General features: G+C 47.5%; 1 protein-coding gene across 2 annotated transcripts in view; it reads left to right on the top strand.

Moving 5' to 3' along the window:
• GRIN3B (glutamate ionotropic receptor NMDA type subunit 3B) overlaps nt 1-16,739 on the top strand; it is a 158,985-nt gene that overhangs the window by 46,703 nt on the left and 95,543 nt on the right. The window lies entirely within an intron of this gene.

Raw genomic sequence — 16,739 nt, 5'->3', positions numbered from 1 at the left:
CAGGACTCAAAATGGCGGCAGTGGAGAGGGCCCGCCCCCAAGAGTCATGGCTCCCACACGTCATGGCAGGGGGGAGGAGGGGCTGGGGGATCCACATCACGTCAGGCTGTGCTCGCGGCTCCGGGCAGAGCAGCTGAAAGGAAGGGGGGTAGAAATACAGAGACATTCTACTGAGTGTCTCGGTTCTCAAAGTATTTCCCCAGAAGCTTTTCCCTGGGTCCATGGAAAGGAATGCCAGAATACGTGCACCAAGCTATTACTGTAAGACTAGCATGGTCACGGATAGGAAATGTTTCCCAGCTAGGTGCAGGGAGACAAGAAACAGCGCAGATCAGGAAAGGGTCTGTACTGAGTTGCTTATGGGATTATTCCTGTAAGTGGGGCACCTTAATGGGTGTTGCAGCATGAGTTCCCAACAGTGCAGCAAGGGGGTGCCAGAGTTGGAAAAAAGGGAGTGGACCAATCCGGGTTTTCGCTGCTGTTGCAGAGCGGTAACGTTTTTTTTCCGTTTTTTGTCGTGGACAGGTCCAGAGCTTGACTAAGAGGTCCATGCTGGGCTGGGGCTGTGTTTTGTGCGTTTTTTTTCCGTCCACTGATTGGTCAAATATGTTTTTTCCAGCTCCTATTAATTGTAGCACAAAGAACAAGAACTGTCAGCAGTTCATGGGGCAATTATACAAATGAAAGAATTGCCATGTACAGAGTGACAGTGTATCAGTACGGTGTTTGCCATATGACTACCTACCAAGTGGGCATTCAGGGATCTGCATACAGGCATGTGACGCTGGTATGCTTAGCCCTGCACCCTGTGTAGTTTAAGTGCAAAGTGCTCCTTCCTACAGGGAGGCAGCCATTTTTTTTTTGTGAAGTCTGGGGGTAGTGGCACGGCAAACATTGATCAGAGGGTACAACACACAGAACTTCTAGCAGAGCTGGTATTGCGATGAGGTTCTAGATAAGTAAATGCGATAATAAGTAAGAGCATTGCAGGCTCACCTGCAAAGCAACAACAGGTGGGGCATCCGTAATCTGTGCATGCGACGGCCGCGCATGGACAGATAGGGGGGGATGTGGAAGGAGCTTGCAATGAGGTGAGAGCTTCCAAAGGTGAAGTCCGCGGGAGCATATGTTACACAGGTAAGTACTTCGGATAGTACTTAGGTAGGGGGGTGAAGTTTAACTCCAATCTACCAAAAAGAGTAAACAGAGTTCATGAGAACCATAAAGCAACGAGATCAATTACGGCATATATTGATCAAGTTAAAGTGTACAGAGTACAAGCTGCAGGGCGAATCCCAAATCATTAATAAGAATTGATTTGTTTGTATTTCGATTTCAGGAGTTTGGCAATATGGGCTCGAGACAGCTGCAGTGCTGGCAGCAAAGATGGAGATGTCAGTCGGATAAGCGAAAGGTTCCAGATGCCAATCTAAGTTTGGAGAAACACGAGATTCCTGAAATTGGAGAGACTAAAACACGAGATTCCTGAAATTGGAAAGAGACTAAAACACGAGATTCCTGAGATTGGAAAACGACTAAAAAAAAACTGACTGAGCAAAGCATAGTGCAAATTGCTAATGTTTTTCTTTCCCAAGGTGGTGCTTTTATAATAAAAAGTACCGTGCTGATGGTGATCCTAGGTTGCCGTTTCGTCCTAGGAGAACGAAGAGAGGACATTCTCATGTATAATAAGGGGTTAATGAGAATGCAAGGCCCAAGCATGTTAATGTTTGGTGACAAAGGTACTAATCCTTTCACACCTCCCTCCGCTTGGCACAGATGGACCAAGCAGGGATGGAGGAAAAGAGCACTTGTGCCAGGAGAAATCTAATTTCATGGCACAAGGTGGGTGAAAGGTCTGAAGGGTCAGGTGTGCGGGCAGTGGGAATTGAATGGCAGTGTAAATCTGCTATTGAATGCCACACTCCCAGAATCGATGCACCGATCCAAAGAGTTGTTAAAAGGTACATTGCAGTACAATGGGTACATGCAAAAGGTGGAGTGTGTGATTCAGGGGTACCTTGTCTTGGTTATGCAGAGTGAGATGGTTCCAGATTGGAGAGGAACGAGCAGGAGGCGTCAATTCTCCTACCAGAGAGACGCAGGGGACAACATCACACTCTGGAGCTACCAACAGAGAGTGCCTCTGAAACAACTATACACACGTAAAGGCTGGAAAGCCGAGGGTTGGTGGTTCTCGAAACAAGAAGTAAAAATCGAGATCAAGCCACATTTCCAGGTGACAAATAGGGTGGGGAGAGCGGTCCCGGGGGAGGGAAAGCCAACACAGGGAACCCCATTCACACCACACGGGTCACCACAGGGGACGGTATTACACAGTCCATATGCAGCCACTTATCCTCATGCTAGTTGGGTAAGTGAAGAGGTACTCTTAATTGAAAGATTGCAGAGAGTACAGTCTTCCCGACCTCAGGTACATATTGTGCCTCAGGACATAAGGGGGGAAGAGGTCCAATCAGGACAGTTGGGGGCATATTTTGTCAGGGAGAGGCTAAAAGATCCTGTGCAACTGAGATTGGACAAGGAGAGGTATATCGATTTTTCTGGAGAAGAATCTTTTGCATGGAAGCTTCAAGATGTTTGGGTGAACAAATGGAAACGGTGCAACATTCCTTTAGGCACCGCCACTTCCTTAGTTCCCACCTCAACACATGTCTTACACCATGACCTGAGAGGTCAATCTTTTTTGGTGCTAGACGGGGAGGTGAAACGAGTAGAGTTGTCCTCATGCGGGCAATTCTCACAGAGGTACCTGTGTTTGCCGGGGCAAGTCGAATTTAGTGAAGAAGCCTGCAGGCTCAATAACGCAGAATGCGAGGCTACCATTCAAAAGATCCACCCTGAAGCCAAACCGATAGTTCCGGTGGCTGAAGGAAAGGTTTGTTTTAGCATCATGTCTAAGGACACATTCAAGGTACATTTTCATAATTGTTCCAATAAGGGGGATCTGTCAAGGGGAACATATTGGGGGAGCGGAGATCCCATGTGGATCCAGTCATCCAGGTTTGATGACGTTATTTCTCAAATTGTTAAGAGAACTCTTAAGGTCAAAGTTTCACGGGGAGTTCCTGTCCTAAAAGAGAACCCGACATGGGACAAAGGGGAACAGGGTTTGATCCAAGACGACCACATTTTGTTACAAAGGTTAAACAAACAGTACACTAAGTTAGAGGTAAGATTTCACCATGATCCAGGTGATTTTAACGAGGTAGAACACAAAAATAAGCAGGTGAGTTCCAGTCTGACCTGGTGGAAAAGGTTTCCGGTGATGTTCCAGGGACACTTGGACTGGGCCTCTGCAGTTCAAAAGTTCTTCCTACACCCACTGGTCGTCTGGATGGGGATGACAACTTTAGGCATCATTATCCAGGTGAGGTTGCGTGTTAAAATTACGTAAAACAAATTAAAGTGGTTAAGAGATTGGTGCCTCATAAACAATCTCATGAACCAATATTTTTAAATTAAGGGATATACAGGGTTACGGGTATAGGTTTAGTAGTACCGGTGATGGAGTTGATTGTATAAAGGCGCTCTTTTAGAAGGCACCTGGCACTGCTCCATTGAGTAACAAACAAACGAGTTTCACTTTTCTGTGGTCATGCAAGTTTGTGAGTGATACGCAAGTGACGCAAATGCTGAGCATGTGGTATAGAGGGACTTAAAAGTAGGGCCTCCCCAGAGAGCCTGGTTACAGGAAGACCAAGAGGTCGTGCTCTCTCTTTTCAAGGGGTAACCACCGAGAGCAGAGAAGGTGTGTGAGCACGAACATCGAAAAGTGAAACATAAAGAAAGAAACCAGGTACGGTTAGGTTCAGAAGTTGGGATCTGCGGGTCAAGCCTTTTTAGGGGGGATTGTTATAATTTAAGTAGGCCTCAGTTATTTGGACTGAGTTAGTCAAAAAGGCTTGATGAGCAGACCTGCCCTTTAAGGGGATTTTCTCTTAGAGAGAAAATCTGCAGTTCTGTCAGCAGAACTAGAACATACCAAGAAGCTGTTCTATGAACAAGGCCGCAGGTCTCACTGACCTCAGCTTGTACGCCACTAGAACAATAAACATCAGCCATGTTTTATAAACATCCACATTCCAGTAAGTAAAGGAAAGGTGACATTAAATATTAATCGAGTGGGTGGGTATTATGACACCACGAGGTGGCCCAACCAATAGTCTGGTCTAGGGGAGGGCGAATATGATGTCACATTTAACTCTTTCCTAGTCGGTATTAAAACCAAGGTGGGCGATCAGAGCTCATTCTGCTTCTGACCTTCCCACTAGATCTAAAGGCTGACTGGAACCTCTATTTTCATTCTATATATAATCTGATATAATGTATGCTGTACATACTGTAGGTAGTCTAGTGTAACGTAGTTAGGAAGAAGGTACCTGATTGACTTCAGCAGGAAGTCTAATCAAGAAGCTTGTAACGCAACATGAAGATTGGCGTGGCTAGGATATGATGAACTGTGTCTATCTGTATTCCTGTTTCTTGAATAAATAACGTAAACCTTGAAGAAGCCTGAGAAAGTCTATCTCCTGCTTGCTGTGTGGAGAGTCAAGTGATCTCACAGTCTGTGAGACGCAACTGTAGGAAGTTAATGGTGTCGAAGCAAGGTAATATAGAACAGTTTATAACAAGGAGAGCGGCCGCTGTTAAGGTAATAACAGCGGCGGGACAGGCGGGGGGCACCACCTACCCATACTGGCTATACCAGGGCACTATACTGGCTATCCTGGGGCACTATACTGGGGCGCAATCCTGGGGCACTATACTGGCTATACTGGGGCACTATTATGGCTATACTGGGGCACTATACTGGCTATACTGGGGCACTAAACTGGCTATACTGGGGCACTATACTGGCTATACTGGGGCACTATACCGGATATACTGGGGCACTATACTGGCTATACTGGGGCACTATACTTGGGCACTATACTGGCTATACTGGGGTACTATACTGGCTATACTGGGGCACTATACTGGCTATACTGGGGCACTATACTGGGGCACTATACTAGCTATACTGGGGTACTATACTGGCTATACTGGGGCACTGTAACGTTTGCGGAATCGTTTTCGTGTTCAGCGCACGAGATGCGCACTGACACAGCGAAAACCTTCCACAAGCGTATAATTGGGTGAACCCAGGCTAGGTGCAATGCACCAGCAGAGGGCAATTCCCACCGGCAGATGGCGCTGTGGAGTGCAGACGAGTACAATCGCTGCACGGCCACAGATGCCAGATGGGGATTTTACAGATCAAGACAATGCGGGGCTGAACAGACCATAAAGAGAAAGAGCACAGGGACAGGACGAATGTGTGTTCACCAATCTAGTCGCGACCCTGCGACGGTGAACACACAACAGCAGAATCAAAAGTAGGAACGCGATCGCGAGAAAGGCGATCGCCAGAAGTGACACAAGACAGACTAGAACAGAACACAAGAGGAGCAAAGGCACAGCAAATAATACAATGAGAATGATAAAGAAAATAACAAACGCTAACTAAACGCGAACACCGCACTCATTCGCAACAGCGAACGCATTTATAGCACGGTCTCCGCGCGTTAAGCACAACAGAGACAAGCACGCCTAACTAACCACCGACAGACAAACACAAAACAAAGAACGTGAACGCTTGCTTAACGGTTACCTCACCAAGCCTACAGCAAGCTCCCGTATCAGACAAGACAGACAAACGAGGAACAGGAACTAGGCAGAAAGGATCCACCGCTCTTCCGCCAGAGCAAGTGTGATCCAAGCAAGAACACAGATCAGAAAGATCCACAGCCGCTAACGCTAGCGGCTAGTGCGATCTAAACAAGACAGATCAAATGAGATAGCCGGAAGCAACCGCAGCTCCAGCTTACACTCCAGAAACTAGATCACAAGGATCCACAGCCACTACCGCTAGAGGCTATTGCGATCCAGACAAGACAGATTAGACGAGGTAGCCAGAAGCGACCGTAGCTCCAGCTTACACTCCAGAAACTAGATCAGAAGGATCCACAGCCACTACCGCTAGAGGCTATTGCGATCCAGACAAGACAGATCAGAAGGGGCTTCCAGCAACTACCGCAGCGCCGGTTAGCACCCCAGACAAACAGAACAATTTCCTGTCGACCACCGCTGGGACAGGACAATCGTAACAGACAAACAAACAGATATGCAATCCTAACTGCACTAGGGAAACTGCCTAGTGCAGTCCTAAGAATTACTCTAAGATAACTTTAACAAGAAGTAGCATGGCTGACACTCTAGGAGTGTTTACTACAAACCCTGAAGGAATGACCAGCAAAGCATTCTGGGAGCAGAAAGCTGTTATAGTGCTAGTCATCAAAGGAGGCAGGCAGGGGATTTGCATAACGAATGTATGCAAATTCCTCAGCAGCAGAACAGACCAGAAACTTGCAATGGAAAAACAGGTCTCTCTTCCAGAGACCTGCAGCCCACAGACTAGAGGAATGGTCAAACAGCTGTCTGCCTGTGCAGCCAGCTGAGCGGATCATCACAGTACCCCCCTCCCCCCCCCCCTTTAGGGATGGATTCCAGACGTCCCTCAAAACTGGTATTTCCACAAAACTCTAACTGGAGACTCATGAAGGTCGGGACAGCCCGACAAGGCCCAATTCCAGAATCAGTCCACCCGAAACCGACCTCATCGGAAGCAGAAGCCACCGAAACAAGTCTCAGTGTAACACCCATCAGGACTGTGAATGCCAGAGAAGAAGCCATCGACACCCTCCAGACAATACCCACCACCTTCCAGGGAGCGTCCGAAAATACCAAATCTGTCACAATACCTGTTCGAAGTGTCCCTTTCAACACGAAAGCCACTATTGATCCTATCCAGGGTACCAAGCAAAATATCTCCCGGAATCTCCCAGAACTCTTTGAAGCTCCGCAGAGATCCCAAGAGGCCAGAACGCTCACCAGGCCCACATGGAGAACTACCAAGAACCCCTATGGAGCCTATGATTACTCTGGACTCAAAATTACCAGGACACCCACCAAGATCAGGACTTTCAGGGAAGACCTCTGGGCATGCAAGCAGGCAGGCAACATCAGAGCGTGTCTCCACCAAGGAAGCATCGGAGTATGCTGGTAACCGAGGCACACTTGGGCTTTCTGGGTCACAGAGCACATTGGGGTACACCAGCACAGGAGAAACCTCAGGACATGTCGGGGAACTGCCAACCTCAGAATCCGACATGACAAGACCAAAACCAGTACCGGGCAGAAAATCATCACAAGTAGAGGTCACAGGTACTGGTCTTTCAAAAGAAGACTCGGACTTAAATTCAGAATTTTCTGTGACTGTAATATCATCATTGACTACACATGAGTGAAGCTCCACAAGAGCTGCAAAGGTAGTCAGCACAAGAGCAATGCCTACCGGAGTGGGCAAAACCTCAGACGGATCTGGGGGGAAGGAGGCATCTCCTAGAAGTTCTGCACCCTTTAGGAGGGACTTGGAAACCTCCAAAACATCAACTAAGACCTCAGAAATGTAATTTTCCAAGTTTTCAATGAAGGATTCTGAACTATCCATGTTACAGGGCTGAACATTAAATACCTCCTGCAGGCAGGGCAGATGTCCCAGGAATGGTTCTACCATATGCTGAGACTGAATTTCATCATCAAGACAGGGATACATAGGAATATCTAGTGAAACTAGCTCTGACTTTCTGAGTTCCGTTTCACTGCAGACAGATTCCTCCATAGCAGTCAAACTAGACTGCAATTCTAAAATAGCAGAGAAGCAGGTGAAAATGGTTGCAATACCTAGACGAGCCTCTAGGGTCACTGCAGGAAATTTTAAACAAGGTAATATTGGCTCATCCAGAGTACAGGATGGACTCAGAGAACCCTTCTCTGGACACAACAAAGATGCTTCAGTATCAGATTCGCAAACCCAAGGCGCTGTTTCACTCTTAGACTCGGCTAACGATGTCGAATCTGAGGAGTCAGAACGCAAAATTTGCGAATCCAAGATCGCAGTCAATTGCGAAACTGGACATTTCGAAGACAGGGATTCTGAGGTCTCCAGGCTGGATTGGTGGATCTCAGAAACGCCAGCTGACAATGTACTCTTACAAACATCACCTGAATGAAGTACACGTTGTTCATTCAGAATCATTTTCCACATACAAATCAGCGGACTCACAAAGTCAAATTCACACCCCTTTTCTTTTCTTAAGGCGGAAGCAGAACTTATGCATGCTCTCAAGACAGACTCACTTCTGGCAATGTAGTACTCACAAAACGACTTTGAATCGTTCTCCAATTCATACACCAACGCTTCAAGCTGCTTTTTCTGGAACGGGGGCTCCCATTCACACCTGACTAGGTCTGAGCATTCATACTGAACAATATTAGAAGAAGAAGTTGTGACAACAACATGAGAAACTTTATTAATCATATTAACCTTACTCTTGAAACTGCATAGTTTTGGAATTTTCCCCATAGCAAGATCATAGATGGAGGATCTTAAAGTAGTACTGGGAGAAGAAGATCGGTTTTTACATGACAAGGGATCCCACCTATCATTGACAAAACTGACACACTCACGCCGATCACAATCGACAGGAACATCTGAGAAACAGGCATCAGATTTAAAACAGGGTAGTATTGTCTCATCAGTGTGAGACTTCCCATGACTGAGAAATTCTTCCTCACATATATCACACAAGTACAATTTCTCACCGGTGTGAGATCTCCCATGAGCTACAGGCGGTAATTCAGGTACAAAAGAGTCCCCACACTCAGAACATGAATAACGACTTGTGAAGTGAGACCTCAGTGTACAGGTTGGAGAGTCAATACTTTCTTCAGGATCAGACTCGCAAACAGATTCAGACTCCACACGATCAGAAGATAATTTTTCAAGATTCGTACTGGAATAAACATGTGATGACAGTGTCTCTTTATTAGAAGTAATTGGTTGGTGTGTGTGCAATTCATCCAAAATAGTCTACCACACATAAATCACCAGATCCACATCACACTCATCACATTCATCAGAATCAATCAAAAGGTGCATAGAGTCGAGACAATCATTCAAGACAACCGCGCTTTTTGCGATATAAAATTCGCAAAAGGCTTTCCAATCAAAATCAAATTCCTCCAACAAGGCCCCAATTTCCCATGAGGCAAATGGCGGTTCAAATAACCCAGTATCCAGATAATCCCCATATGGGTGGGGATCAGGGACGAGCACAGATTTTTTAACTGCTTTAATATAGTGTGCAATCCTACCTATAATAGGATCCACATATGCTTTCGTCTTAGGCAATGACATCTGAAGCAAATCGAAGGTTCCCTCTGCCCTGGGAATTTCGGTTGGGCTGGTCATTCTGTAACGTTTGCGGAATCGTTTTCGTGGTCAGCGCACGAGATGCGCACTGACACAGCGAAAACCTTCCACAAGCGTATAATTGGGTGAACCCAGGCTAGGTGCAATGCACCAGCAGAGGGCAATTCCCACCGGCAGATGGCGCTGTGGAGTGCAGACGAGTACAATCGCTGCATGGCCACAGATGCCAGATGGGGATTTTACAGATCAAGACAATGCGGGGCTGAACAGCCCATAAAGAGAAAGAGCACAGGGACAGGATGAATGTGTGTTCACCAATCTAGTCGCGACCCTGCGACGGTGAACACACAACAGCAGAATCAAAAGTAGGAACGCGATCGCGAGAAAGGCGATCGCCAGAAGTGACACAAGACAGACTAGAACAGAACACAAGAGGAGCAAAGGCACAGCAAATAATACAATGAGAATGATAAAGAAAATAACAAACGCTAACTAAACGCGAACACCGCACTCATTCGCAACAGCGAACGCGTTTATAGCGCGGTCTCCGCGCGTTAAGCACAACAGAGACAAGCACGCCTAACTAACCACCGACAGACAAACACAAAACAAAGTACGTGAATGCTTGCTTAACGGTTACCTCACCAAGCCTACAGCAAGCTCCCGTATCAGACAAGACAGACAAACGAGGAACAGGAACTAGGCAGAAAGGATCCACCGCTCTTCCGCCAGAGCAAGTGTGATCCAAGCAAGAACACAGATCAGAAAGATCCACAGCCGCTAACACTAGTGGCTAGTGCGATCTAAACAAGACAGATCAAATGAGATAGCCGGAAGCAACCGCAGCTCCAGCTTACACTCCAGAAACTAGATCACAAGGATCCACAGCCACTACCGCTAGAGGCTATTGCGATCCAGACAAGACAGATTAGACGAGGTAGCCAGAAGCGACCGTAGCTCCAGCTTACACTCCAGAAACTAGATCAGAAGGATCCACAGCCACTACCGCTAGAGGCTATTGCGATCCAGACAAGACAGATCAGAAGGGGCTTCCAGCAACTACCGCAGCGCCGGTTAGCACCCCAGACAAACAGAACGATTTCCTGTCGACCACCGCTGGGACAGGACAATCGTAACAGACAAACAAACAGATATGCAATCCTAACTGCACTAGGGAAACTGCCTAGTGCAGTCCTAAGAATTACTCTAAGATAACTTTAACAAGAAGTAGCATGGCTGACACTCTAGGAGTGTTTACTACAAACCCTGAAGGAATGACCAGCAAAGCATTCTGGGAGCAGAAAGCTCTTATAGTGCCAGTCATCAAAGGAGGCAGGCAGGGGATTTGCATAACAAATGTATGCAAATTCCTCAGCAGCGGAACAGACCAGAAACTTGCAATGGAAAAACAGGTCTCTCTTCCAGAGACCTGCAGCCCACAGACTAGAGGAATGGTCAAACAGCTGTCTGCCTGTGCAGCCAGCTGAGCGGATCATCACAGGCACTATACTGGTTATACTGGGGCACTATACTGGGGCAATATACTGGCTATACTGGGGCACTATACTGGCTATACTGGGGCACTATACTAGCTATACTGGGGCACTATTCTGGCTATACTGGGGCACTATACTGGCTATACTGGGGCACTATACTGGGGCACTATACTGGCTATACTGGGGCACTATACTGGCTATACTGGGGCACTATACTGGGGCACTATACTGGCTATACTGGGGCACTATACTGGGGCACTATACTGGGGCACTATACTGGCTATACTGGGGCACTATACTGGCTATACTGGGGTACTATACTAGCTGTACTGAGGCAACTAAACTCCCTATATTGGGGAAACTATGCTAGCCCCCCCCCCGTGACCCATTCCACCGTCCACTAGGTCGCGCACCCAACGTCCACCCTCCCCCGCTCCCCCCCAACTAACTAACTGTTGGTTAAAATGATTTATTAAAAAAACAGTGACATTTTCTGTGTTTACAGCGAACATCTAATCTAGTACATGGGCATTTAAAGAGACACTGAAGCGAAAAAAAAATTATGATAGCATGAATTGGTTGTGTAGTATGGATAATTACTAGAACATTGATAACAAAAAAAATATTCTCATATTTTTATTTTCAGTTATAAAGCTTTTTTTTTATAACATTGCATCATTCTCTAATACTTGCAGTTTACACATTAATCAGCATTCTAAAAGTTTTTGCAGAACAGGCAGTGAACTTTTGACCTGTCCTGAACTGTTTTCTGCAAAAGAAACACAATACAGTTGAGATAACCCAATCAGAAGTCAGAGCTCTCCACAACTTTCAAAGTCGCAGAGCTCAATGGCTATTTGCATAGATAACAACTGGATTTTCTTAAAGCTAATGGGTACCGTTTTAAAAATAAAAAAGTCAGATACTCACCTAAGGAGAGGGAAGGCTCGGTCCTAATGAGCCTTCCATCTTCTCTCCCGGTGCCCGGTCCCGCGCAGGATCCCCCGTAGCACTATTCGACCAGTTTGGTCAAATACTGCCACTTCTGCCGCCGATGGAAGGTTTCGGAAGTCTTTGGAAGCACTCGTGCTCCCGAAGACAGGCCGCTCCATAGTACGCATGCGCGAGCGCCCTCTATGATGCACTCGCGCGTGCTTGGTATGGAGCGGCCCGTCTTCGGGAGCCCAAGTGCTTCCGAAGACTTCCGAAGTCCCCGCGGCGGCGGATTTGAACAGAGGATCCACCGGGCACCCGGAGAGGAGAGGGAAGGCTCATTAGGACCGAGCCTTCCCTCTCCTTAGGTGAGTATCTGACTTTTTTATTTTTAAAACGGTACCCATTCACTTTAACTCTTCCTGTACTGGAAACAAATATTAGACTTATGTCTCTGCTCCTAATGCTTTATTTCTTAGCTGTACTACACAACCAATTCATTATATCATATTTTTTTTCGCTTCAGTTCCTCTTAAAAGCCATATTTCATCCATAGCAACACTCTCTAAAAGGTAGTCAGATGAATCAGTATATTACCATCCAGTCATTGTCTTCCCTCCAAACCCATTCAAATTTTAGGTCATGTTGCCACCAGCTTAACCTCCTTGCCGGTTATCCCGAGCTCAGCTCGGGGTAACCTGCGCAGGAGGATATCTCAGGCCCCGCTGGGCCGATTTGCATAATTTTTTTTTGTTACAAGCAGCTAGCACTTTGCTAGCTGCTTGTAACTTCCGATCGCCGCCGCTCGCCGCCGATCCGCCGCAATCCGCCGCGCCGAGTCGCTCCCCCCCGCCTCAGAGCCCTGCGCTGCCTGGCCAATCAGTGCCAGGCAGCGTTGAGGGGCAGATCGGGATTCCCTATGACGTCCCGACGTCCATGACGTCGGTGACGTCATCCCGCCCCGTCGCCATGGCGACCGGGGAAGCCCTGCAGGAAATCCCGTTCTCAACGGGATTCCCTGCATACTCTGATCGCCGAAGGCGATCGGAGTGGGTGGGGGGATGCCGCCGCTTAGCGGCTATCATGTAGCGAGCCCTTGGCTCGCTACATGATTTAAAAAAAAAAAAAAAAAAAATGTGCGGCGCTGCCTCCTTGCCGGATTTTTTAGACCGGCAAGGAGGTTAAATGAATTTACTGCCAGTGGGTGACAACTTCCTGCTTGCACATGACATTGATGCCATTTTGCTTCTATGCATTGATGCTTCAGACTGGAATGATGTCACCTGAGCCCTGTATGCTAGTGTAGCAGGAACACGTCTTATGCTGGTCCACTGTAACCAGTGAGGTAACTATCAGCCTTTTACTGGACCACCACTGAATTTGAAAAAGATATATATAGCTCACCTTAACTCTGAATACAGAACAAAGGTAGTGGGAACTAGGAGGTTGCCAATAAGAGTGTCTCAGTACATGATTAGACAGGTGAACAGACACAGAAAAGTTACTGATGTGCACTGTACATCTACTTCAATAGCTCACTCCAGTGTCTCACTTGAAAATGAAATGAGATTTGGTCCCATCCCGGGTAGTAGTCTGCTTTTACTGACTGCTGTGCTGGTTGTGCTTCCTCCACACCAGGTATATGACATTATAGACTGGTCTGTTAAATTGCATTAGTCTTTTATCATGGACGTATCTATTAAGAGGCACCCGTGGGCCGGTGCCATTGGCGGGTCCTCGGGGGGGGGGCGGCCATCTATTGTTCATTTATACATTTTAAAAAAATTTCTTTAAAAATTTTTTTTTATTAAAAAAAATAAAATATTTTTTTTTCGGGGGGTGGGGTGAGAGCGGCGGAGAGCACACACACGCGCATGCATCATGGGAACTCGCTACCCCTCTGCCCGGCAGAGTGGTAGTGGCCAGCCGGGACGTGATCCTAAACTCTGCATGCCGCTGGTGTGGTCTAGTTAGTGACGTCAGGTGGCATGCAGAGTTTCCCTCGCGCAGCACGCCGAGTGTACAGTGAGCGAGAGAGAGGGGTCAGATTCCTCACAGCACCCCTGCAGCCTTCCCTCAGCTACTTCCTGGTGCCACTGTGCTAGATCTGGATGGAGCACTAGCGTCTGTTGCCTCGGGGACCTTCCCCCTGCTGCTGGAGACAGGGAAATCATTTTCCTTCCTCCCTGTGCAGCCAAAGGTTTTAGTGAAGTTTGATTCCATCCTCCCCTGTCTGTCACAGCTCCGGCGCGAGAATTCAAGTGGGGGCGTTCAGAGGACAGTGAGCACTGGAGCATGACACTCAGCCCAGCACAGGCACGCTAACAAGGGGGGGGGGGGGGGGGGGAGACAGCCACAGCCAGCATGTATTGCAGCCAGGATCAGAGATGAAAGAGCCAGCCCACCAAAGTGTCAGCAAGCATCAGAGAGAGAGAGCCAGCCAGGCCAGGACAATGGACTGGAGGTAATACACCCTGCCTCATGCTCTGTTACCCATAGGCATGCTCTCTTTGTTTCAACGCTCTGTCTGTCAGCCTCTCTTCCTAAACTCCTGTCTCTCTTTTAAGCTCTGCCAGTCCTGTCACAGTCACCTCCTGCATTCCAGCGCCTGGCTCCTCTATCTTGTCTGCCAGACTGCCTTGTTTGTCACTCAGCCCAGCCCGCCAGACTGTCCTGTCACTCAGCCCAGCCCGCCAGACTGTCCTGTCACTCAGCCCAGCCCGCCAGACTGTCCTGTCACTCAGCCCAGCCCGCCAGACTGTCCTGTCACTCAGCCCAGCCCGCCAGACTGTCCTGTCACTCAGCCCAGCCCACCAGTCCGTCCTGCCAGTCTGCCCTATCACTCAGTCCAGTCTGCTAGTCTGTCCTGTCAGTTAGGCCAGTCTATCCTGTCAGTCCTACATTGCAATCAGACCTGCCATTCCTACCTTCCTGTCTGCCCTATCAGTCCCTACCTTCCTGTCAAGCTTACCAGCCATTCCTGTCAGTTATTTCTGCTAGCTTCACCTGCTCCTCTTTCTCACAGTGTGGGGCTCACCCTAACGATTTTTAATGTTACTGGTGAGGCAATCCCAGGGGTTGTGAACTAGTTGCCACTAGGCTGTAAAGTGGTCCATCACCGACTGGGAGCACCCACACCAATCACCGATGCTGAGACCTCTGATTTTTGGTTCAACTTCCGCGAAAGCTTAGGTTCGTGCGAACTTTCTGTGTGCTACTATGTGTGCACGCCCGTTCCACTCTATCATCTCTGCTGAAATAATGCCCACTGTATGATTATCTTCTGGTTTTATGCTGCCCACATTGCAATTATTCTCTGCTGAAATGTGATTATTCTTTGCTGAAATGTTGCACTCATTGTGATTATTCTCTGCTGAAATGTTGCACTCATTGCGATTATTTTCAGGTGAAATGTTGCCCACATTGCAATTATTCTCTGCTGAAATGCTGCCAACATTGCAATTATTTTCTGGTGAAATGCTGTACACAATTTGATTAATTTCATGGTGAAACATTGCTGCATTACGATTATTTTATGGTGAAACGCTGCCCCATTACAATTATTTTATAGTGAAACGCTTCCCCATTATGATTGTCTGGCACCTATGGGGGGGCTCAATCCAAATTTTCGCAAGGGGGCCCAGTAAATTCTATTTACGCCTCTACTACCTAACTGGGGATACCTATAGACCTGGCTATCTATACTGGGGACACCTATAGTATGTCTACATTGGGGACACTTATAGACCTGGCTACTTTATACTGTATTTATACTAATTATTTATATAGCGCCAACATATTACACAGCACTGTACAGAGTATGTATTGTCTTGTCACTAACTGTCCCACAGAGGGGCTCACAATCTAATCCCTACCATAGTCATATGTGTATGTATGTATCTGTCAGAAATCCTGTGCTTACCAACTCAGTTGCGGCTGTCACCGCTGGCAGCGCATCTGGGACTTCCGTTGCGGCTACCCGCAGTAGCAGGGATAGTGTCAGCAACGTTCCTGCGGAGATCCGGCCGCATGATACTCAGACTGTAAATGAGGGCGGACGCATACGCTGGCAACGTCACTCCTCTTATGCCATAAGGAAGCGTGTCAGCTGATCTGCTGTCAGCTGACACGCAGGACCCCACCTCCAGTTCCTGATTGCCCAAGCGGCTGGAGGGTGTGTTCTCCTGCTTACCCGGGCTATTTAAGCTCTGTTCTGATACTTGCTCACTGTCTGCACTAACTAACACTGCAGAGTGAAGGCTTCAGACCTTAGTCAGTTCTGTGTGTGGCTTGAAGCGGCAGGACCCCGGGGATTCCATACTAGCTCAGCTATTATATATTGTATTACCTGTGTATTGACTTCTGCCTGTTTTCCTGACTACTCTCTGCCTGCCGATTTTGTACTTTGCCAATCTGATCGGTTGCCGACTTCTGCCTGTTTACTCACTTAGATTTAGCCTGCCGATTCTGTACCTCTGCCTATCTGACCAGTTGCCGACCTCGGCCTGATTACTCACTTTGTTATTGCCTGCCGATTTTGTACTTGACCAATCTAATCTGTTGCAGACTCGATTTACCTGACCATTCTATATAGATCTGTTGTACTGCCTTCTACTGTCACTGTATGTAAGACTTTACCCTTTCAGGGAAAGTCCATTTGTTGTCTGTCTGCTAGTGCCCACACACACTAGCAGATCGTTACAGTATCATAGTCTAGGGCCAATTTTAAGGGGGAAGCCAATTAACTTATCTGTATCGTATGTTATTGGGATGTGGGAGGAAACCAGAGTGTATGAAGGAAACCCACACAGACACAGGGAGAACATACAAACCCCTTGCAGAAGTTGACCTGGCTGGGATTCCAATTGAGAACACAGCGCTGCAAGGCGTGAGCGCTAACCACTATGCCACCATGCTGCCATACTACTGTACTGTATTGTACTGCCATCTTCAGCAGTATTTCACAGATTACG

Source organism: Hyperolius riggenbachi, chromosome 1 (genome assembly GCF_040937935.1).
Source record: "Hyperolius riggenbachi isolate aHypRig1 chromosome 1, aHypRig1.pri, whole genome shotgun sequence".
Taxonomy (NCBI): domain Eukaryota; kingdom Metazoa; phylum Chordata; class Amphibia; order Anura; family Hyperoliidae; genus Hyperolius; species Hyperolius riggenbachi.
Note: the sequence above shows the minus strand (reverse complement) of the source record. Positions and strands in the feature narration are given on the sequence as shown.